Source organism: Anguilla anguilla, chromosome 10 (genome assembly GCF_013347855.1).
Source record: "Anguilla anguilla isolate fAngAng1 chromosome 10, fAngAng1.pri, whole genome shotgun sequence".
Taxonomy (NCBI): Eukaryota; Metazoa; Chordata; class Actinopteri; order Anguilliformes; family Anguillidae; genus Anguilla; species Anguilla anguilla.
Window position 1 is genome coordinate 11,153,743 of NC_049210.1, and position 24,052 is coordinate 11,177,794.

At 38.5% G+C, this 24,052-nt stretch overlaps 1 long non-coding RNA gene across 5 annotated transcripts in view; it reads left to right on the forward strand.

The window, feature by feature from the left end:
• The window catches only part of LOC118206451, a 191,401-nt gene that overhangs the window by 73,831 nt on the left and 93,518 nt on the right, over positions 1 to 24,052 (forward strand). The window contains exons 3-4 of one of the 5 annotated variants that reach the window (XR_004761196.1): positions 10,769 to 10,916; positions 11,701 to 12,270. The exons of the other annotated variants lie outside the window; for them this stretch is intronic. This is a non-coding gene — a long non-coding RNA (uncharacterized LOC118206451). Of the gene's footprint in view, positions 1 to 10,768; positions 10,917 to 11,700; positions 12,271 to 24,052 lie in introns of those variants that run through there. 5 annotated transcript variants of the gene reach the window in all.

Genomic DNA, 24,052 nt, shown 5'->3' on the forward strand with positions numbered 1-24,052 from the left:
TGGATGACCCGATAACTAAAGTAGCCTAAACAATATATGAACACTGACAGAAACTGGGAAACTAGTTTTAATTTTCAACTAGCTTCTGTCATTGCTCTTTGAAGCAGGCTAGGCTTGCCACTGTAATTACTAAAACATTGGACCTGCAAAACCTGTGTCAATCTGTGTCCGGTTCAAGTGTCATTTGGACGATGTTCATCTGGGTAGCTTGATGGCTAAGTGAGTAGCTATTAAAATGTTCACCTGCTTTAGCCAACGCAGATCCTATGTGAATAAGTATATAGGTACACGTGCTTAGCCTTGTATTCGATAAAGGGGTCGATACATTCAAATGACACCTGTTCTGGAAACAGATTGATGCAGGTTTTTCAGGTCCACCGTTTTTGTAATTGCACCGCCCCAGGTCCTAGCACCGCTAATTTTCCACCCCATGTCTTTTGTCACCCTAGGCGTTCACCTAGAGTTGCCTAATGGACGGTTCGGCCCTGACATGGGGAAAAAGGAATATATTTTTCCAAAGAGGGAGATTCTAAATAATGCTCTAGCAATCATTGGTTGCTATCCCAATTTTAATATTTGTGAAAACTTCCCCAAACATAAGACATTAAACTTTAATGGGTTATTTTTAAAAATAGATTCAAAAGAAAACTGCATGAGAGTGTGCACTTTATACCCAAGGCTTATTATCCATTAAGGGAGCATCCTTGTGCAAAACGTACATAAATTATTGTAAGTATGTCCTGAGGCGTATGAAAGTGTTGAGGTGTTAAACAATTATTACTCTAGATTATGTTTTTTCCCATTGCATATCAGGAACTCAGTTTCTAATATACACGGCACCATGCGCAAACTAACAAGATCTCCTGGTGACCATATTTAATTGAACAGTGTGCGAGTGCATCAAAGCGCCTCGTTTTGCAAATACAGCCATGCCCCATTGCATAGGAGAGGATGCAGTGCTAATGTGAGAATGCAGAGTTTCTCCAGAGTGCCTCGAGTCTTATTTGACTAGAGCAAACTTTAGTTAATTTCTCAGAGGGGTTGACTGTAATGAGTGTGGCAGAGAAGGTCAGCTGTGTTTGATGAGAGTGGCCATGAGTGCAGAGTTTCGTAGCCCGAATCTCCTGAGAAGATACACGCAAATGTTTCTAAAAATTGCGTTGGTGTAGCGTTGGTCCTTGTCAAAGTAATATCGGTTTCAAGTATTGATCTTTTCCTGCCCATATATTGAAGGCAACGATAATGCTTTTTTACCAGCTCCCCATTAAAGGATGCTTTGGGCTAACTGCTAAAATGTTAATCAGGAAAATGTATATTCACAGCACTTAACTGAAGTGCATCCATGCAGACACATCAGATTTCCGTTATTATCCATAGTGTCACTCTAAAAGATTGATTTTCCTGGAATAGCTTCTATAGTCTTCAGATATGGATTAAATGGCTACATTTTAGATATTTGTAAAATATTCAGATACAGTAGTTAAAGACTGCTCAGCTGTTGCCTCATTTGGTTTATTATAGTATTTGTGTACTGCAGGGTGCTGTTGAAGGAATATACAGCACGGATCTACTGTTCATCTTAAAAATCTGTTCTGATCTTACAAATGAGATGAGGTGGTCATATGCTGCCAGCATTGTGATGCCTGGTGAATTATTTAGTAATGTTAACATGAAGGAAGACCTCGTACCACTGGTGGGGTGAATAAAACGTTCATAAGCAATCCCTCAAAATGAAATTTGACCCAAGGGACCCATAATGGTGTGGCCCAATCGAAGGGCCTCACAGTCACCAAATTATACTGATGAAATCCATGCACACGCCCGTGCATCTTGCGTGACATCAGTCTCCCGAAAGAATACCCTGTAGATTTTTATTTCCTTGCATTAGTACCCTATCACTCAAAGGGAACGCACATAATGACCCGGTGAGTGTATATATAAGGAGCTCCCTGACATGGCCCCACAGCAGAGTCGTAGGTCACAATCTATGCCTGGCCAATGAGAAGATGTCTGGACGTAGAATGATGGATTTGCCAGTGATGTCATTCACTGTGCACAGCAGTGGAGGGTTAAGTGGCCCTTTGGGGCGAGTGTACCAAGCGCACTCAATCACTAGCTTCAACGTGTTTGCTGTCCTATGCATCCACCTGCACATTGGCATAGCTCCAAACAAGAACTGGGGTAGACGAAGAGCACATCTTTTGATGTGCTTTCCTTATGGGAAAATTGATTTAAGCTACATTAGTCTCAGAATTCAGGGCGTCTTTTCTCATAGCTGATGCACCCAGCTGATGCAACCATGCTGAGTTTGATGCCATGGTACATTAAATAGGTAAATAAGTGCATTGCAGATGAACGTTTGCATTGAATAAATCTGGTACAGTAAAGTAAATGGTAACATTCATGTTCAACATTTTGCATGGTTCTGTGACAGATAAAGTAAAATATGTAAATCAATATGCAATACTCTGTATGTGAAAGCATATACTTTCAACCAGCTGTATTTCAATGCATAATAATTGAGCTGATGGTTAGAATTGTCTTTGTACATGCTTTTCATTGACCATGGCTTTGCATTTTGACCTGTAATCTGTTGCAAAGAATTGAATTATTATTCAGTTGTTTTTGCAGGCAATTTTTAAAGCATGCAATCTGAGTGGCTCTATATCATGATGCAATATATGTGCCTTTACAAACCATGGACTGGATTTCAGTGGTACAATAGGAATGTAGTGGTCTGTATTGTAATCTGTGGTGGTACAAATTTCCACTGGGGAAAATATAAAGCAAAAAAAAAAACTTTCCTTTTTAATTTAAGACATTAATTCTGGATTATGCGCCAGAACATACACGTGGATAAAACAAAAACCACTTCTGAGTCTGTTAAAGTGAATCAGTTAAAATGGAAGCATATATAGGTGGATCTTTAAAGAGCATATTGTGATGAATAGTAGCACAATAAAAGAACATTGTAAATTTGTAATTTATAAACTTCCTGAGGGCAAGTACAGGCAACTTCATACATTTAATTAATTAAACATTAGCCTGGTTTTTTATAGTCAGCAGACCAGAATATGGCTGCTCAGACTTTATGAAGCAATCAGTATGCTGTTTGGTATGATATTATGATCCACTAGAGTGGTTTGTCTTTGCTTTGAAATTGCTGTTAATTACAAGACTTGTTTTTTTAAAGTTGATCCTCTCATGTCTTACATGAACTACATCATTTTAATAAAAACCGTATATAACAGAGATGAAGACATACTGCTTTATTATAGGTGACTGAAATGCATAAATGATGAGTCTGCGGGGAAAAGCAAAAACAGCTTGATTTGCAGAAAATGAAAAAACAGGTTTACAGTTTGTTTTGCAGTCACAAAACAACACGGAGCAGTTCTAAACTTTGCAATTTCATCTTTTTGTGCAAAACTTTTCCTTTTTCTACTCTTCTAAGAGCAAAAGTTTGCACTTCTTGCTCAAACAGAATTGCTAGCAATCGCCAACCCTTTTACCCCTCCAAGATTTCTTGGAGAAATACTCTCAAGGTTAAAAACACGACCTGGATTTTCTGTGATGGGAGACAGTGAGCCATCTGTTCAGTTTTGAAAACTCTGACCAAATCTGCTGAGTTTATTAAGACTCTTTCTTTTGGCTTATTAATTTAACTGACATGTCAACTTTTGGGAAAGGGGAGAGCTTCGAGCTGCATCTGTGCTTCCAGTGATCCATCTGAAGGACGTGTGACCCTGTGGAGTCATGTGACCATGTGCCAGCTACACAGTAGAACATGGACTCACGGCTCTTAACATTGATGTCAATTAACTCTGTTTATCCATTAACCTTTAGGAGTATCCGCTTATCACATGAATGTACTGTGCACTCGAATTTGAACATTTACAGCTTCTTTCCAAAGCCACATGAATTATCTTGCGTTTCAACAATACAAGCATTTTTTTTGCAGAGTGCATGCTTTAAGTGCTTTCTGCTGCTAACCCACGTGGAATGATTATACCTATGGCCGTTAGTGTGCTGATGAATGATGTCACTACTATTCAGGGACAAATGTAAGAGGCATAGACCGTGTTTAACATTCCATTCTCTCATTGTTGTGTCAATAATAATGTTCAAAAGAATGTCCCCTGGGATGTTAGTACATGTTGATATGACCTTCAGCGATATATTTTTAAACATTTGTGAGCCTTTGATCAACAGAAAGATTGACATGTTGTTTACTGGCTGTGACAGCTTTCATCTGTCTCTGGTTAGGATAAATATTATGCAAATTAACTTTTGCCTCATCTATAGGCTTATAACTCTTTTCCATAAAAGTCATGCCATTATATTGTATGACCTGCAACAATAAGAAAGTTAAACATTTATTTTTAAGGCTGTTTTGTGGTTTACGTTAAAACGCCTTGTTTACGACTCATTATCTCATATTGATAATTATGCTCCTTTAAGACGACAGATATTTACAGTTGTTGGAGGAATGTGATCCAGTGGGGCCTAGAAAGGTTTTGTCATAAGAGCGCACTATTATGCAGTACTATGATAAGCGGTAAATCTTCTGCATTTCAAATGATTTGAGCCCGAGGAATGACAGTCAGAATATCTATGGTTTCCCTTTTAATGCTGCATAAAAAAGGCTGACGATCTGAGAGTAACGGGCAGGAACTTTATGGAGGGAAACGTAACTGCTCAGGAGCATCTGTGTCGATGAAAAGATTGCCACCGTTGTGCAGGGTTCCCCCAGGCAGTGTTACAGTGACCCCTGCTGAAAAGACCCTACTGTTGTGACAAGGATAGAGATGGGTTTACGGTCCCTATTAGGACATTATGTATCCGTCAAATGCATCTTTTCACATGCGCAATTAAAGCATCCGCTGTTTTACATTAATTCCCTATGCCTTTCAAAACATCCACTTAATATAATTACAGAAGAATATGTAAATGGTAAATGGACTGCATTTATATAGCGCTTTTATCCAAAGCGCTTTACAATTGATGCCTCTCATTCGCCAGAGCAGTTAGGGGTTAGGTGTCTTGCTCAAGGACCCTTCGACACGCCCAGGGCGGGGTTTGAACCGGCAACCCTCCGACTGCCAGACAATCGGTCTTACCTCCTGAGCTATGTGCATGGCCTGGATTCAGCAACATTTATCCTTAGCTTTGACTCTCAGCTAAATTCAAGATTGCTTTTCTTCAACAGTTTGGTGACTTCACCGATGATGGAAAAAAATATTATTAAGAAGTTGCATTTAATTGGGAGAGGACATGATAATTAAATCATTCCCAGTGTCTTTGTGTTCCAGGAGTATTTGATTTTTTTTTTTAAACCTACAAAAAAAAGGCAGTCAACCTTTAAAAATTTCTTATCACTTTTCCTGCAGCAATGAACAATGCAGGGTTCAAAGCAAGCTGTTCCTTCACAGAACGTATTTCTTCCTCCTGCAGCACATTAGCACTTCTTCTCTCTTCATGATAAATTCTGTTTAATTAACACTGAACCTTTTTACTGTATGCTAGTACTGACCTTCCTTTTCCCTCCCATCCCCTGGTTTGAGTTTAATAGACAATAAAACTACATGAATTCCAAAATCATATCCCTTATTAATTACTCAGTAAATCTGAACACATACACTGTTAGTTATGTGAGATTGCCACAGCAGAACGTCCAGTGTTAATTAAACACTGTAACTCTAACAGAGTACATATGAGTCCAATTGGGACCACACATACTCTGTAAGAGTTCATTTAACTCTGAATATCTTACATTAACTATGTACAATGTTGTCTGTAAACTAGTGTGTTTTTTTGTTCACAAACCAAATAAATCATGCGCTACCCACTGATTCAACCTAATTAGCTGTTCGGACCCCAAGCTTCATACAAAGCATTAAGTTGGGTGAGAAAAGCAATGTCCAAAAGAGCAGGATCCATTGTTTTTACTCCCGGCCTTATAAGCAAGATCATTTTGGCACTGAAAGTTATAATGCATGAGAATTTCTCTGATGCAATATTAAAGGATTTATCATCATTCATGTGGGTGCTTGCACAAAAACAGGGGAAATGTAATTCTGCCCACAATAGCTTAGGCTATTCAAGAAACCTGGAGGCATCTAAACCACAGTAGTAACTTTGGTACTGGGGTTGGATGAAACTGATTAATCTATATATAGCTGAGAGATGCAGGAATGGTTAGCATTTTAAATTCCAGGTGTCTACTTTATACCTTTATATTTTGCAGTGGTGCTTTGGACATTGAGGTATGGCCGAGCATTAAATTCGTATGCCTAATGAGATTTGGCCTTTTTGAAGAGGTAGTTTGGAAGATTCTGAAAAATGTTGGAATTTACTAGAAAGCCTTTGTTGCCATTCTTGAAGAGAAGTGCAGTCTCTGGGTTGCAATAGCATGAGTCTATGGGACTGTATGAAGTAAGTCAGTCAATTTATGTGACCTCAAACAAGAAGCAAATAGTATTTAGCATGGATTGTTTAATACACAGACAAAATTTCACTCCGTTTGGCAGGGAAGTATTTCCTAATCATGCACTTCAAACAGCTGTTGTGCTTTTGAATAGTTTCCATTGTGTGTAATTGAGTACTCTTTCACATGTAAGATAGGCAATCAAAGAAGAAACACTAATCATTAATTATGAACAAAGACATAGATCATAGTTCTGTGCAGCATCCTCATACACCACTTCCATTCTAGCGGGAATTTACAACAATGATTTTTAATGAAATGGGCTCCTGTTCGGAAGTGATTGACTGCTCATTGAAAAAATAATGAAATTCTGTTAATCCCTGCTCTGAAAAGTACTTTTTCATGTTGTCTAATTTGAATTACCCTGGTTCCAAATTCTGGAAGAATGGACATTAGTAATTATTTATTCCATGCCATGGTACAATTTTCCAAGCTCTTAACTTTCTGAAATATCAGACAGAATTTAAAATGAGTGTGCTTTAGTGGTGGTTTTGTGGTAGGCTACTGTCTCCCGAGTGAGGCTCAAGGAAGCGTTTTGATTGAACAGAGACGCATCACAGAGGGGAAGTGGCTAATTTGATCCTATCAGATTCCATTAAGGTGAAATGAAGGCAAGCGATGCCTCACCAAGAAAGAAAGGCCCGTATCGCACGTTCTCATTGACTCCTTCAGGCTGCTTCCAAATTAGCCTCTTTCTTCTTCTGTGCCCCAGTAAATATATCCTCATGCACATCACAGCTAGCACCCAAATGTATAACTGAACACACAGCTACTAAGTTGAATGTATTGTTTTACTTGCTTTAATTTCATCTGTTAAAATGATTTCTTACTCTGCTTGGTTGTGCCTCATTGAACTCTACGTTTACATTTTTTACACTTTGCAGTCTTGAAGAGCCTTTGCAGGTTGGGTGTTTATCTGCATTTCTAAATAATCTGATGATTAAGAATTGAGAATTGTTAAGAATTTTCTGGCATAGGATCTCTCTCTCTCCCTCTTTCTGTCTCTCCCTTCCTCTCTCTCACCCTCTCCCTTTCTCTCACTCTCTCCCCCTCCCCTCTCTCTCTCTCCTCTTCTCGGTCTCTCTCTTTCTCTCCTCCGCTCCTGCCTCTCTTTCTCCTTCTCTCTCACTCTCTCACATATTCACTCACGCACACACACAATCGCTGGCACACACAAATACTTTTTAATACCATCAGTCTCTTTCCCTGCGCCATGGCTGTCAGAACAATATCTTCCTGGTGTTATTCAAAGCACACAAATTTGTTTATGTTACTGTGTGTGTTTGTGAGCGTGTGTCTGGGTGTTTGTGTGTGTGTGTGTGTGTGTCTGTGTGCATACAGAAATGTGTGTATTAACGACCGCATGTGTATATCTCACAACAAAATGATCAGGGCCCTTGTTGTTCTGTTTAACAGTAGTAACAATTAAAGATGCGTATTATTTGTGTGTATGTGTAGGTGTGTATGTGTGTGTATTTGTAGGTGTTTGTGTGGGTGCGGGTAGGCGTTTATAAAGTTTGCTGTAGATAAGTCACTGTTGATTGCTGCTGGGAATACTGATATATTGGGGATTGTGCTCCTTGATGATGTACCAACATTCTCTGGGAATACTCCAGACAGTTGTTCATCACAAAACCCCATTGTTCATTTACCATTGATTCCTGGAAGGATTTTACTGCCAAGACGATATACTAGATTAGCAGAAAGCCATTTCCTCCATCTCTTTGTGGAGTCACTGTGAGAGCAAAAGTTCAAGAAATGAGGTTAAATGCTTTGGTCAACAGTGTAACAGTGGAGGGAGGTGGGGAGTGAAATCATGCTAGAAAAGCCATTTCTTAGCAAATTTCTTTTCAGACAATCGTATGGTTGACAAAGGTTTTTGTTCCTGTTATTTTCTGTTAAATGGCAGCAGATTGTGATGTATTTTGATGACAATGTAAGAAACTGCCATCATATTGGAAAAAACATGATTGAGTAAAAAGTCTATCCCCTGGATGCTATAAAACCTTAAAAGAGTAAAGCCCACTGTAAATTAACTACAAAATATAAATATTTGTATGCTTTTCCCCCCTTTTCTCCCCAGTTTTGAATTCCCAATTGTATTTCTATCAGTGCTTCCTGCAGCCTCCACTATTGATTCTGGAGAGTGCAGAAAGGCGTGTGTTGTGCCCCGAAACAAGTGATGTCTCCTGCTGAATCTTATCACACTGCAGTATGTGAGTCAGGATCACACAGACATGAGATGGAGGAATACAGTCCATGTTCAGCTTTGCGGGCAGACTTGCATGCACCTGGTCGACCAGCGGGGTGCACTAGTGCGCAAATGTCCTCTGTCCTCTGGTCCTAGTATTCCCTGTCATTAGTGGTATACATATGTAAATGTTTGTTAAGTTGCACAGATTCTCGTTTTAAAATAAAGTATCTGCATTTAGGTATTAATGAAGTGTTAAATCTACTCAAATTGTAAAAAAGGCTGTGACTTTGACTGCATATATCTGATTGCCAAAGTTCCTTTCATTTCTTGCCATTCATTTAATTTCTTGCAAAACAATGAAAATAAATTCATGGAAAATACAGCAAAAAATGAGTAATCATAGAATCATCAATAAAATGCATCATATTTACCGAAGCAATTTGGTTGAAGATCTATGCTCCTAGCAGTTACAAACTCAAGCATCTGCAACTTTGAAAAATAATTCCAGCAAAACCCTGAGTTTGCTAAAAATCAGTGTAAAACACTGTGTTGAAATGGCAAAAAATTGCTGCAGGTTGACCCAAAGTGGACCCAGTTTCCGAACCACTGCACCCTACCCACCATGTCTGACCTGCATGTGTAGAACTATCTCGATCCTGCACAGGACAGTTTGGGGTTGAGCCAGAAGTGCCAGCACGTAAATGTTCAGTACCTCCTCTGGAGGATACATTAATCATTATAGCTTATAGCAGGCAATTCAGCATATTTTTTGCTGCAGGTATACAAGTTTAATATGCTCCCACTAAACATTCAATATTTTAACAATGCTTAACAAATCATGCATGCTAAATGTTCAATTTAACACTAGCTTTGACATTTATGGAGTTGAGTCATTTTATTGATTTGTACTCTCGTTTATTATAAAATAATTTTTCTATCCAAGAACTAAATAAGAAGTATAGAATATAGTGTATTCCTATTATAATAAACACTTGCCTGATCTTTCTCATGACTCCATGAGAGGCCAAACAAAATATTTAGAGGGTGGGTGGCACACATCTAATTTCTGGATTTGTGTTGTGTAAGAAATTCGTGTAGAAGGACTGTTTATTTCCATTGTTTACCAATAGTGACAGGGTGTAATAGTTATAATATTGTATAATAATAAAATAGTAGTAATCACATTATGCTTTGGTGATGTGTGCATTGTGAAATGGCAAATTTATGTCTGTCTTTGTTTACTGTGGCTGGCAAATGATTTACTAGATATGTCATCAGGTAAACATGATGATTTTCATCTTCTGCTGTCTTCTTGGGAAATGTTCCAGATTCCTTAAGTAGGCGATTCACATTTGTACAGTATGAGGTGCATTAACAATCCATCCGTTTTCGCTTAGGTCATTCTTAGGGCTTGCGGTGCATTGTATTGATCCCACGCTTCTTATAAGCCATCTACCTCCTCAGAACTTGAGGCAGAATATCTCATTGAACTTCTGCAGATGAAAACAAATCAACTGCCAGAGTGACCCGAGTTCATCTGAGAGAGGGGTGAATGGTGCCACCTGAAGAGGTGTCAAACAGCCTTGATAGATTCCAGGTGGTAAACAGATGATTTGGCCATGGTTCGAGCTGGTCATCATCAAAGTGGCAAATCCTGTGACCTTGTGCAGCCTTTGAGGTTGACACCAATATTGACTTGCCCCCCCCCCATCCCTCTTGGAATGTGGCAAGTTTGTGTTGATTTAAAAGATTATAAAATGGGCAAAATTCTGTGGAGGTTTCAGACTTAATTATTGTTGACATAAAGCAACATTGAATGGCTTTTGCCACTTTCTACTGCTTTACCGATGTGACTCCAGTGCAAAATGACCTTATTTACAGCATATACCACAGCAGTGCAGGAGATCCATACTCTGAGTGCTTGTAAAATGATTATTTACAACATAAGCAAACAGCAGCCCCAGCGAGTCGCTCCCTTATTTCTGTGAGTGCAACTTCAGTCCAAGTTATCCCTTTGAGATTTTACAGTGAACCATTTAATTTTTAAAACATTTTGAAGAACAAAATATGTACTTGCTTTTCGCCAGAGATTGAAGCCTAGCCGTGAAGGATGAAGAGGAGGAAATGTGTGACTGTATCGTCAAGGCAAGTTGAGAGACAAACCAAGGGCGAAAAAGATAAAGGCTTAAAGAATTTAATTACTGTAACTACGTCTGGAAATGGCAGTTGCCGGATGTAAGTACAAAACAAGTATATGAATTCTTGACATTAATTTAACTATGAACTTATCAGTGTGGTGCAAATAATGTAGTATCCAAAGATGAAGAAAAAAGTAAAAGGGTTTGATCGATGTTGCTAAGCAACCATGCAATTATAGTAGTCTTTTTTTTTCCATCCTCAGAAAAGTAGGTGATTTCATACTTATTGGCTAGCTGTAGCATGTGTGTGTGTGTGTGTGTGTATTCACACCCATATGAAAGACAGTTCCTAAAGTTAGTGATTTTAATGGCGAAACATTTCCAGTGCTAATAGCTTTTACTTTTACCCTTAAACACTCTCAAACTTCTTTCTTGAAATGGTTGGCAGAGTAATTGCGGAGCAGTCTGCAGAGCAAAAATTCACTTTGCATTTGACACACTTCAATTAAACAAGCAGATCAGTGCTGTTATGCTCTGGAAGTCTCTCACATTAAATTATATATATACTGTATATTCTCTTTTGCAACTCTTCAGTGTAGCGTCTTCAGTAATGTCTTGCCTGTCCAGATCCTCAGGGAATGATCTGTACACCAGTCGTTATGCGGTTCTAATCAATTTAGGGTTATAGATGGGTGGCTCCATTATTGTTCTGTTATTGAAAATGTGTCATTTCCCGTAATGGTTATTATGCCTTTGTCATCATTACGCCGTTTTGTATTTTGTATCAAACGAGGCTAACGCACGCCATCGCAATTCACTAATCAGCTAACATCCCCTCTAGTGAACATTACGAAGGCTTTTAATGTTCTCTCTAATGTCAGAACCTGGAGGCATGGTTGATGACGGTATGTGAAGTGGAAGGAAGCAGGAGGACTGTTCTTCGCGCTCTCTTGTAAACACACGCGGCGGGGTCCGTGCGCTTGGAGAATGGGGGTCATAGTGATTTCCACCTATGAAAATGGGCTTCCTTGAATCAGAAGATTTCAATTATGATTACAAAAAGCACGGGCCGGAAAGGACTCACATAAAAGTACATATATAAATCCAGGAATGTGGTCTTTCAAAATGAGATGGAGTGGAATTGTATTGTGTCTTGGGATGAGATGTCTTAACCAGACTTTCACTGTAATGCACATAGGGAAATTATTTTCTCTCTACAGTATTACCCCTAATGGTCAGTTTCATTGGTAATTCTTTTGCTTATATAAACCAGAAATATGTTTTGATGTATTTTTTTGTCCTCCAAAAGCCTCCTTTTCAAGAAACAACAATGTGTACAGTAATCTATAGATACTCAAAACATTTCATGCTGAAAATGTCAAACGCTTGCAAAAAAGCATATTGGAATGCCTTTCAAGGCTGAAAATAGTTTATATGGGATGTCTGTGCAGAGTAATCTAGTACACACAAAAACAGAATCTAATATCATTGTTACATTACATTACAGCCATTTAGCAGACTCTCTAATTCAGAGCCATGTACACAACTTTTCACATTGCTTTTATACAGCTAGATACATACTGAAGCAGTGCAGGTTAAGTGCCTTGCTCTAGGGTACAACTACTGTGTCCTACCCAGGTATTGTACCTGTGACCTTTAGGTAACAAGACCAGTTCCTTACCCATCATACGACACTGTCACCAAGACTATTGTCCTAAATAAACATCTATGCACTTGTTAAAGAAGTACTCACATATTGATTTTTAAAAAGTTGAAACAGTTGTTACATTGTTAGTGTAAACTATAACATTTACACTAGCTGGATGAAACCGCATGGAATCCACGCCTAAATTTATTTTGAGAGTGTGCGTCGGTAGGCCAGGCCTGCACTGCCGTGAGCCTGCATCGAAAGGGGAATTTATCCTGTCTTCTCAGGAACTGACAGTCACACTTTTCATAAACTTTCATAAAGGCTGGTGCCCGTGACAAATGTGCAGATTCCATGGTCTTCAGAGGTTCATGTGGGTCAGAAAACTATGCGTTTAGCCTCCAGCTCCCTCTGTTGATTACTTTTATCCCAGTCCATAATAATAGCACACCTTTGGCTTTTGAGATGGCAGCTTAACAATAATGTGTTACTTTTATGAGCTCAAGTATGACTGTCTGTGACTTTATTACTTCTATCATTTAATTTTCACTTCTCTAAGACTGGAGCCAAATGAATGTTAGAGGTAATAGAGTTCTCAGTCATTGAATCAGTTCACATGTAGCATTCCAACACAACACAATTGTGTTGGAATCCAATAGGATGCATGCTGACAATATATTGAAGTATCCTTTATGCTTTTACCTTTGAATATGGCTTGCGTTTTTATGCTAATTTACGTTTTAAATAACGTTTCTCCTGTAAAGGGTATTGGAAATAAAAGATCTGCGACATTTGCTGAAATACACACCTGCTGAAAGAACTTAAAATAGGTATGCCGAATGAATTAGCATTTTCCTCTCCACAGACTGTTGTTTGTAGTGTAGGTATTGTTTTGTCTTCTGCAATTATTTAAGGTAATTAGACTTTTCTGAAATCCATGTGAAATTCCAAAATGTAATTTGGGTTCATAAAATGCTGCTCAGCCTGTCGTTTATGCTAAGTACTTATTGCATTACTTTGCTATTTCCTTATTTTATCCGTATTTTTAATGTTCAGCATTATGTATGCTTTGAGAGAAGCTGATGTGCCCTATTTGTTTAATTGGAAATGACCCAAGTGATCTGTCTCATGCGTTTGAACTGCTATGAAAAGTTTCAAAAAATAACTTATAGTACACTGTTTATGTACTATAAACAGCAGTACACTTTGTGAAATGGTGATTACTGGGGTTAATATTTTATGGAATATGTAATCATGCTTAAAGCAATAAAACATTTTGGACACATTCCTTTCTGACATGATGATTCACCCTAGATTGTTGGTTGTCCGATCAGCTTTTATCATCACTTCAGTAATAAGACTGTTTAACCCCTTCTGGATCACTGGTTACCTTCTGGTTACTATTTCGTGTTACTACTTGAACCCTTTTGACTACATTCATAATCTTGATCTCTTCTGAAAGGTAACCCTTGAGAGTTTGTTTTCCAAGAGTCGTAATTACTCAAGATGTTTCTGTAAGAAAGTAACATAAGTGGAATAGTGGAAGTGGAAGTTTTTTTCTCACATAAAATATTATTTTTTAATGCATACAGATGCTCGTGGGTGTGCCTGGTGGTTTTAGAAATACATTGGATCCACAGCCACAACAATGGACAAATTGTGACTCAAATTTGATTACAATACTGCATTGTTTTTTTTATAAGCGTATTTCTACACAAGGTCATTTGTAGACTCCAAAAGAACACTTGGTAACTAAATGATACCTCTCTGTATGCTCAGAGATGTAAAATATATTGTATGTTATATGCTAGTTGAAGATGTCTGCAGAAATTATTTTTCTTTTCCCCGGCCTGTCGCTCTCCAACTCTCCCAGGAGTGAATGTATTGCAGGAGAGACAATACATGTCCTTCCATGCAGGCATAACATACACAGTTAGAAACATATATTCATTGGCTAAAATGCTTTTCAGTTGTCACTGTAATATCTTGAATCAAAATAAGACTGTGATCAGGATAAGGAGCATTATCCCAAATACTATGCGCATGTAAACATAGTCATTGCATCGCAAAGAGAAAATCTCTAAGACACAGGGTATGTTTTGTGGAAAACATCTTAGATTGCACATAGAATGTGTCTTATTTTTTAAACCCTGCGAAAATTACCTTTTGGTGTGGAAACCCCTCATATACAGCATTCCCAAAAGCATGGGTATTATGAAAATAATACCCCAAATAATATTGTGTACCGCAACGCAGCGGTACACAGTAGTTTTAGAGAAGTATCTGGGCGTTCATTTAAGTAACTGGGTTTACGTTTGACATGCAGTCCATCCCGGCAGCAGTTGTCATGTGACTTTCGGCACCAGCTGGCACCTTCCCTCTCATGGGCATAATGTGCTCGGCGACGGAGGAAAGGTGAAGGCGCCGGGGAGAAATATTTGCTTCGCTGACGGCAGGTCTTCATTAGGAAGCACGAGGAGGATGTGGGCACGTGAACTTAAAGGAATGCCTTAATGAGCTGTAAACTAACCGGTCTGCTGTGTTTGTGATTAATCTGGGGGCTGGCGTAATGATTTTGTGACCCTGCACAGTATCCTCACGCTAAGCGGAGGGATAATGATCTGATGTTTGGGAATGCAATTTCCCACTCACCTCCGTTGGAGAATTGTTATGCGTTCCATTCCATAAAACCAAGAGTCATTCTCTAAAAAAAATGATGACCCCATTGGAGACTAAGATATACAGGGAATTTTTTAATAAATGAAAGTTTAAAACAGGGACGTATTAATTTAGCAAAATACTCCACAGCATGATGAATATTCAAGGAACCACCTAGGTGCCCTTGAAAATTCTTAAGCCGTGTTGTAGACTGATTCTTGTTTCGTGCTGGGAGAAGTACCAGAGTGAGGCATTCTCACACAAGGAAAGCATTTCCAATTACCTTATATCCCAGACTGCTCTTTTACACTTTGAAGATGAAAAGTATTTTTCTGTCAGACTTATCCTGAGATTACAGTGGATGTTTGCATGCTAGACCTGAATAACCCACCGTGAATAGAACTACTCTAGTGCATAAATAAAAAAAAACCAAGCTCACAAAGGTTAATTGTTGCAATTATTAAAATGAGCTTCTGTACGCATACTGTGCCGGTTGGATTCTGATAATGTGCGTTTACTGCTGCTCTGCTGCTGTAGAGCGGTAGCCATAACGCTCAACAAAATATAGAAATACCAGTGGGACAATTCACACTCAGGGAATGGAATTAGTGGATATCATTTTCTGCTATGTCAGGTGGGAGCAAATTGGCCCAAGAAATGCAGGTTTCAAGTTGTCAATTCGGTCCCTTGATAGAGGGTCCCTGTTATACACAGAATGTATTAAGTGGGGAAAAAATGTGCGAAAAAATGGAAGGAACAGATGGTGCCGTAAACCTGAGCAGCACAGCTAATTGTGTTATAAAGCATTACTGCCACCCATCTCCGAAACATTACCTAAACTGAATATCTAATCATTGGAATTCCCGGGGGGGATGGAGGCATTTTTTCCCCTGAAGCAACAAACATGTAACCTAATTAAGGCCCGAGGAGAAGGTCGCCTTGTTCCGCTTCAGGTCCGCGTAGATGAGACATTATGCCATGGCCTGCCCTGCTGTGTTTATAAAAACTCACTTTTCTCCTGCCAGGGCTTATGCCAACATTTGCATTACTGGTCTGCTTCCAGAAGCAGGCGTGTCTGCGTTGTCCTTGTGCCAGATGCAATAACCGTGTTGTTTTTCTTCCACTTACACCCAAGTAAATCCAAAAGAAAACCGTGCAGCAATATGAGACCAGTTTGCACTAGAGGTCACAATGGTCAGAGAGCTATTACCTCCCCATTGCTAAAAAATACAAAAATTCAATAAACATTTTTCTTAGTAAAAAAATGTTAATAAAAAGCAAAACCTAATTTCCAGACCTGATCGCCATCCTATCAGTGGGTGATCTTGGTAATGTCACAGGCTTTTCAAGAACGAATTGTCATTAAGTGTGAATCAAGAAGTTACTTCACGGTATGACAGCCCATCAGGGTCTGAGGGCCACCAGGTGAATACAGAGCATGAAATGAGCTTTTTTCATTTTAAAATGGGGACTAGGAGAGATTACAGAATACACAGGGAGCTATCCCGTTTTAGCTGAACCAAAAACAGCCGGTAAAAGATACTTGTAAAGGTCTTTGTTTTCACCCTCCAGTATGACCTGCACTCTGTTTCACCCCTAAGAGTGTGACAGAAACCTCTCTCTGCAGTGCTGTTGGGGCATGTTGTTTTCAGAACACGAAACCAGGAAAGAATTGCGCCTGTTGATTTCTCTGTCACCCCGAAGCATTGTTTAATAAAGGTTTTATTTATCTAAAAGATAAGCATTGTGATATTAATAGCCACCAAGCCCAGGAACGAGGGAACAGTTCACGCAAGTCACATTGAAACCCCCGCATCTTCAAACTTCTATTTCAGCCACTGTACAATAATTTTGTATTCTTCATGCATATCAACAATTATCTGCTCTTCAATACCAGTTAATTGCATTCACTTCAAAAAAGGAAATGCATGTTTTTTAAAGGCGTACCACACAAAGTAAACTGTGACCGCTCTCAAGAAAAGGGTTTAATGTGATATCTTCTGCAACGGCATGCGGAAATTGTCTTGAAATGAGTTATTTGTACCGGGGCGACTGTGTCTGTGGCTGTGTGTTTTTGTAGCAAAGCCAATTGGTTCCAGTTTTCCAGGCTCTGTCATCTGCCCTCGGGCGATCTAAGAAGGTTTATTTCCTGAATTTGTTTTACCTCACCCTCCCTCACCTCCTCAAATTACTGCGCCGTCTGAATTCCCTTGAATTTTTATCTGAAAGGAGTAAGCTGTTGGAAAGGAGGAGACATACCATAATTTGGATGCCGCAGCGGAAGTGCCGCAATGAGTGTAAATATTGGCAGCTATCACAGACTGAGGAGTGTGATTGTGTCAGAAAAGCATCAACACCTGCTTGCTTTATTTGACAGCTCTTTTTAAAAGTCCTTACGGCAACCATTTCAACGCAATGTTCTGTTCCAAGAATTCACATTGCGTGTATGTATGTAACAACAACAACAAGGCACATTTTATTTGGCTGACCTTATTGCATTTCAATATCATGGATAACTATTGCAGGACAAAATTTTAATGAGCGTTTTGTTTATGCTAGTTCATGTTTTAAAAGTATATTTACAGCGACATTTTGGAGCAAAATATCTAATTAAATCACTTGTGTCGTAACCCACTTATGTTCTTAATGAACTTAATTTCCATAGAGTTACATACTGTATACAAGCCTAGTTTCTGGGAAAAGTGTACTGGAGTAAATAGAAAAAGAAAACCGAAATCATATAATTTTTGGAAGTGGCTTTATCATTACAGCCACGACTGTATTCAGAAATGGCCTGGACAGTCACCTAACATACTGTAAGTTCACTGGTGGTTCGCGGAGATTACTGGTGTAAATAGCTGCTTCATTTAAACTAATAATGGGCGATACAAATGAATTCTTTTATTTTGGAATGTAGCATATTATGTTGGAATGTGGCATATTAATTTAAGGTGAAGGATACTTATACAGATCTTAATATGTTCGCAACTACTTTGAAACCGAATGACGCAATTTGCTTCAGAAAACACAGGGGAGAATTGTGACTCTCAAATATGTTGAATCGACTGACAGTAAAACTAGAGTTGCATTTGAAAACTACATCTACTTTTTTGACAGTTTGATCTCCACCAGTAGTAGCAGCTGAAAACACACACAGAACACCGAAAGACACTACTCTTTAGTTTTAATATGTCAGAAACATACCTCCAAAATAAATATTGTTAGCAGAACTGCCACTTCAAACCATACTGTACTTCATTCTAATCACAAAGATGATGGTTCAAGAGGGGAAAGTGCAGTTTCTGGGGCTGAGCATGATTATTTCCATGCAATTGAGGATTATGTGCAAATGAGGATGAACTGAAACTGAAACCATTGTGAATAGTGCTATTCATTCATTATGTTACCTCCTGTTCATGTAATAAAATACAAACATTACTATTATATATTTTACTACTATATTTACTCTTATAACTGTTGAAATATAACCATTGTTTTCTGGCAGTAGGGAATGAAGAGTTATGCTGAAAGTGAGTTTGTTACATTTGGATTCATGCCACTTTTGTAGTCTGTTTGTCACCTGCTTCAATTGGCTTGTAAACATTCAGTTCATGGGTAAATAATAATTAGTAGTTATTATATTATTAGGTATTCATGATGTTATTTATTTTTGTTTTTGTAATATATTTATGGATAATATTAATCTGTTTTAATTTTAGAATTGATTATTCTTGTACATAGTTATTTATTATTCGTGTAATTTATTGCAGTGTCATTAAAATAGAAAGGAAAACTGTTTTATTTGATCATTTTAGCTTTCTGAGCATTATGTCCGGGAGGTACTCAGCTGATATTTCTATACATTATCAAGCAATGCATGTCCCATTGACTTGGCTCTGTGATGTGGTTGCTCCATACGTCCTATTCTCATTATGTTAGAGGATATACCTGGATTGACACTTTTGATTTTGAAGATATACTCAAGTGACGTTTTTTTTTTCTCATATAATGGGGCCTACCAACTAAACCATATCATAGCAGGTCAAAGCTTGACATTTCCTGATAGGGGGAAGTCTCATGTACAGAATGAGGGGTTGCAGGGGTTATCTATTAGGTAAACCCATTTAATCTGTAAAAAAATGAGGAAAGTTAAAAAAAAAAAGTCAAAATCACCTTAGGTCCCTTAAGGGTTTAGATAGCTTTTCCTTAGACCACATTACAGTGATGATGGCATTTTGCTCCCTGGCTGTCCTCTATACGCACCTAAGCCTACATGTTCCATTACTTTGTTTTTGGAATTGTTAAGTCATTTGTAAAATAATACTGGCTTAGCAACAAACAGGCTATTTATTGGTGCAGTATTTTTTTTTTTTTTGGATCTGGAAGTGTTTAGGTTGAACTTAATTACCTCTCTGTTGACCAGCATCTTCTGAACTGAGCTGCAAAAGTGAAAGCATACATTCATTTAATGAATGGTTTTTCTTCTGTGGCATTTTCTAGCACAGTAACATACAATAACAATGGGGCCCCATTTTTAAACCCCTGAATAATATTGCTTGATTCTACCCTCGGGCTGTGCTGCTCCAGAATAAAATAAAAGTGACTGAAGGGAGTCATAATTTCTTTCTAAGAAAGCATCCATAGCATACTGTACTGTTTGCAAACAGCAGCAGAAACAGCGCTTGCAAAGTTACATATCATTATTTTCAAATTGGTTCACGGTTTGTCCTCCCAGTGGGTTCGTGCAGTTGGGAGAAAGCAATTACAGTAGCTACAGAGGTTCCCTCTATCTCTGTTCATTTCTTCCAGGTCTAGCCCTGAGGACAGTGAGTTTGGCCCAGGTTACAGAAAGTCAGTCGGTACCCATTCCAGTTGTTTAAACTCTTGGTCCTGCATGCGTAGGAGTTGAATAGTGGAAATATTTATCCAGGTAAATATTCCTGGATATACTACGTTATTATGAATCCCTCTCATTCGAAAAGACATACGTAGCAAAAAAAAACATATAGGCTACTCCAATTAAATTAGGGCAAGACTTAAATTAATTATGAGTTTCAAATATTTAATTAATGTCTCGCTCTGTATTATTCCGCATGGAAGAAAATACTGTCATAGGAAACCTTGGGAAAACAGCCTTGCGTGACACTGAACAGCAAATCACCTTGCATGACAAACCCGTGCTGCTCGCGATACCATTTATCATGGCATGCATCATGCATTGCTTGAAGCTGGGTAGCATGATGATAAGGGCACAAATTGTAGACCTTCCTTCTCCAGACAGAGAACAATGCTTCTGGCGGGAAAGTACAGTATTGTGGCAGGTAAATTGCTTGGAAATATTTATGTGCTGCATATAGTCAAGGTACTGCTGGTGCATGGTAGAAACCGACACCCCACACTGTGGATGCTGAATATTTTCACCAGCTTTGTTCAGAGCTAGTTTGCACCTCATCCAGGAAGGGGAACACATGAGTGGGGTTGTATTTTTCATGAACATTCATGATGGCTGTTCACAATGTAGTGTTTCTTCTCTCTGACCCATAATATTCAGCCCCCTGAACTTTGCCAAATTTAAAGAGAATGCAGTTACCATGTCCGTTTTCACTGGTGTTTAATTTTGTTGAAGAAAAATTGTCAAATGTTAAATGTGACCAATCTAGAGCGAAATTAGGGTTTTTCATTCCCTCACTGCACCTGAAAGCTATATAGACTGTGAAGGGAAAAAAAATTCTCAAAAGCTTGTTCTTGAGAAGTGGCTAGCTCCCTAAGTATCCAGGTAGCAGCACCAGTTAGTTATATGGTAAGTTAGCCAACATTTCATGTGCAAGTTATCTACAGAAATTCCTGCAGTTTTTAGATGGCACATTTAAAAGCTTTCTCCCCACTTACTGATAGAATTCCCTAGCAATTTTTAATTTAAATTAATTTAATGTAAGCCATATACATACAAAAGGAGAGCTGTGTGTTTGATCTAAGTAGAATTTTTATAAAAGAGAGATTAAGATTATGGAATGTCAGAGATCATTATATGCCCTGATGATATCTTGAATGTAATATGCTTTCATTATTCAAAGTGCTGCTTCATTAGACAACTCCCTTCTCTTCACAGTGCAATATCCATCCATTATCTATACTCACTTATCAGAGTTGCTGGGGGGTGCTGGAGCCTATTCCAGTGTGCGTTGGGCGAGAGGCAAGTCGCCAGTCTATCGCAGGGCACACACACCATTACAGTGCAATATGTAGAAGTTTATAGAGTTTGTAAATGTCCAAGTATTGAAAGACATGTCTTATTGAATGGGTAGTGGAATTCACAGTGACCTTGAATGATTTCCTAATTTGTTCATTTGTACTCAGAGGGCATAAATCCTTCCCATTTCCCATCAAATTATTACTATGATTACCGTGGTGGTGTCCTCAGGTTCAAAAGGCATCTTAAATTATTCCAGGCCTTTCTTTACCATTCAGTATCATAGGGACACATTTTCTGTGGCATTTCACTTAACAGCTTAAAATGTTGCTTTACATTACACATTATATACATTATAATTTATATAATTTCTGACAGGTAATGAAGAAAGTATGATTGTGTTTAAGACCTCAATTACTTTTATCAGTTCCTGTACTTCATCAGTACGCTATTGGAGGGGTAAAAAGTGTAAATCATCACGGTCTATGACAGTAGGAAACTACATATGAACTTTGTAAATGTCTGAGCCATTTACAGTCCACACTTGTGTTTGTAATATATTCTGACAAGAGGCTCAGCAGGTCACTCGGTTCCCCTAATTAGGTTTTTGACGCATTAATGACCCAAAATGTTAACGAACGTGGCACCGGAGACCAATGACGGATTGCGACACGTCACAGAAAGAAATGTGAAACCTCCTTTTGTTTCTTGCCCAAGAGGAGTCACTGGAGCCATTTTATAGAACACAGCAGAACTGAAACAAGGTGCTTGATGAGATGTGTTCACCATAGGGGGTTGCTGCACAGCACTTTCCTCCTTCGCACAAGCAGATGCTTAATCAGGGTTTCCCTCTTCCTAGTGATTTGCACAGCAGTCAGACATTTGGATGGCTTCACGCTAAGATTCATTCTGACTGTGGTGTACATCTTCAGTAACCTTGATTAGCATATAAGTAAGTTTCACATTTTCTCACCACTAAAACAACAGTAGTTGGTGGCCATTGAAATGTAGAAGTAAGTAGGCTAGATTTTTCTTTAATTAACAAACAAAAAAGTAACGCTTGCACAACTACCTTTTTGAAACTGAATCTTGGCTTCGGCTAGGTTGAACAGAAGCCTATTCAACTCTGTGCATTCACTCAACTTTCTTCAAAGATCTCTCATTACAGTAACAAATTACATTTAATGGATTTGGTGCTTTTCAAAGGACTTGGCCTTGAATTTGGCCAGTCATTTAATGTCATTTTGTTGTTTGAGAATTTCTTTTTACCACTTTCATTTTCCTTATTTCTAAAAGATTCATATGCTAATTTGACATAAAGGTTCTGAAGTCTGTAATTTACCTATTAAGTGGTGGATAGAGTGAATAAGGAAGAAAGATATCTGATAACTGAAGAGTTTTGAATAAGCATAGGGCTCCATGCGGTATGGGACAAAAAAAAAACCTTGTTATCTCTGTCCTGTGCATCCAGATAGCTTGTTCTGTTCTGTCTGACAAGCCATTTACATCAATTAACCTTTACTTTAATGTCACCTCATTTCTTCAATTGTCTGGCTTGCTCTTAGGTGCCTGTTATCCAACCAGAAAGCCTGAACCAATTTGCCAAAAAGTTATACCAGGGCCCATAGGATTAGCTATTCCTATATTGAATAATCACATAACTGTCTAATGAAAGACAACACGGGCGATCATCGGGGCAGCGCTATCTCTACTGGGAGAGCCGGTTGCAAAAGCAACTTCATAGGCAATTAGTTTCGCCACCCAAGATGAGATAGCCAGCGAGAACATAGTCAAAGAGCATTTCTCAGTTAATTGTCTGTCAAACCCCTGTAGGCACCTTGAACAGGTTACTGTGCGCGTTTGAGTCCTGAAATTAAATTGCAGTGGATGGTAGATAGGCAGGACCGTTCTTAGAATATTCATTCTAAAAAAGAAAAAAGTGTGAGGTCCATAGACTGCGGAATGTAATTCATCATTTAAGTCCAATAACAACTGTTGACCCTCAGCAAGAGATGTAACATTGACATTAGCTGTGAAACTTGTGCTCCAGTGGAGGGCTTTGTTACTGATTTATGGACATTTTCACAATACACTGTCCGCTTCCTGTTGTGGAAGTCAGCACCATCATAAGCATAATCACTTCTTTGGGAAATTTTTGTGAAATTAATTCAAATTATTTTTTGGACTTATCACAACATATTGCCCTTCTCCAGTAGAGTCACTTTGTTTAAGAAACTGCCATACTGAAACCTAGCAATGTCAAATGATTTTTGGCTTGATCAGGGCCTAGATTTTCACTGTGGCAACATTCTGATCAGGCTTATACAGGTGATGTATGTACTGTACATGAAGTTTGCATTTGATGAATTCTGTAAGTACTTGCTCACGAGAGCAGAGACTTTTTACGCATTATACTTTGTCAGTGTTATGGTCACATTTCAGTTGTCCTTTGTTGCCACGGCATAGTCTCTTCATAATAAAATACTATTGTCTAAACAAATAAATATTTTAAGTGCTGCCTAAAAAGTGCATACATTATTTCATGTCTTTGGGATATTTTTTTTTAAATTGCTTATAATTATTGAAGCCTGGAATTTATGACAATCTTTTCTGTGTTCTGTAAATTAGCCAGTTGCAAAGACTGGTGGAGCAGAGTCTCATTCCGAAGCAAGTAAAGGGGACTTCAGCATATCCAAACAGCTCAAGGAGTCAGTCTCCCACATTATTTCCTGACTAT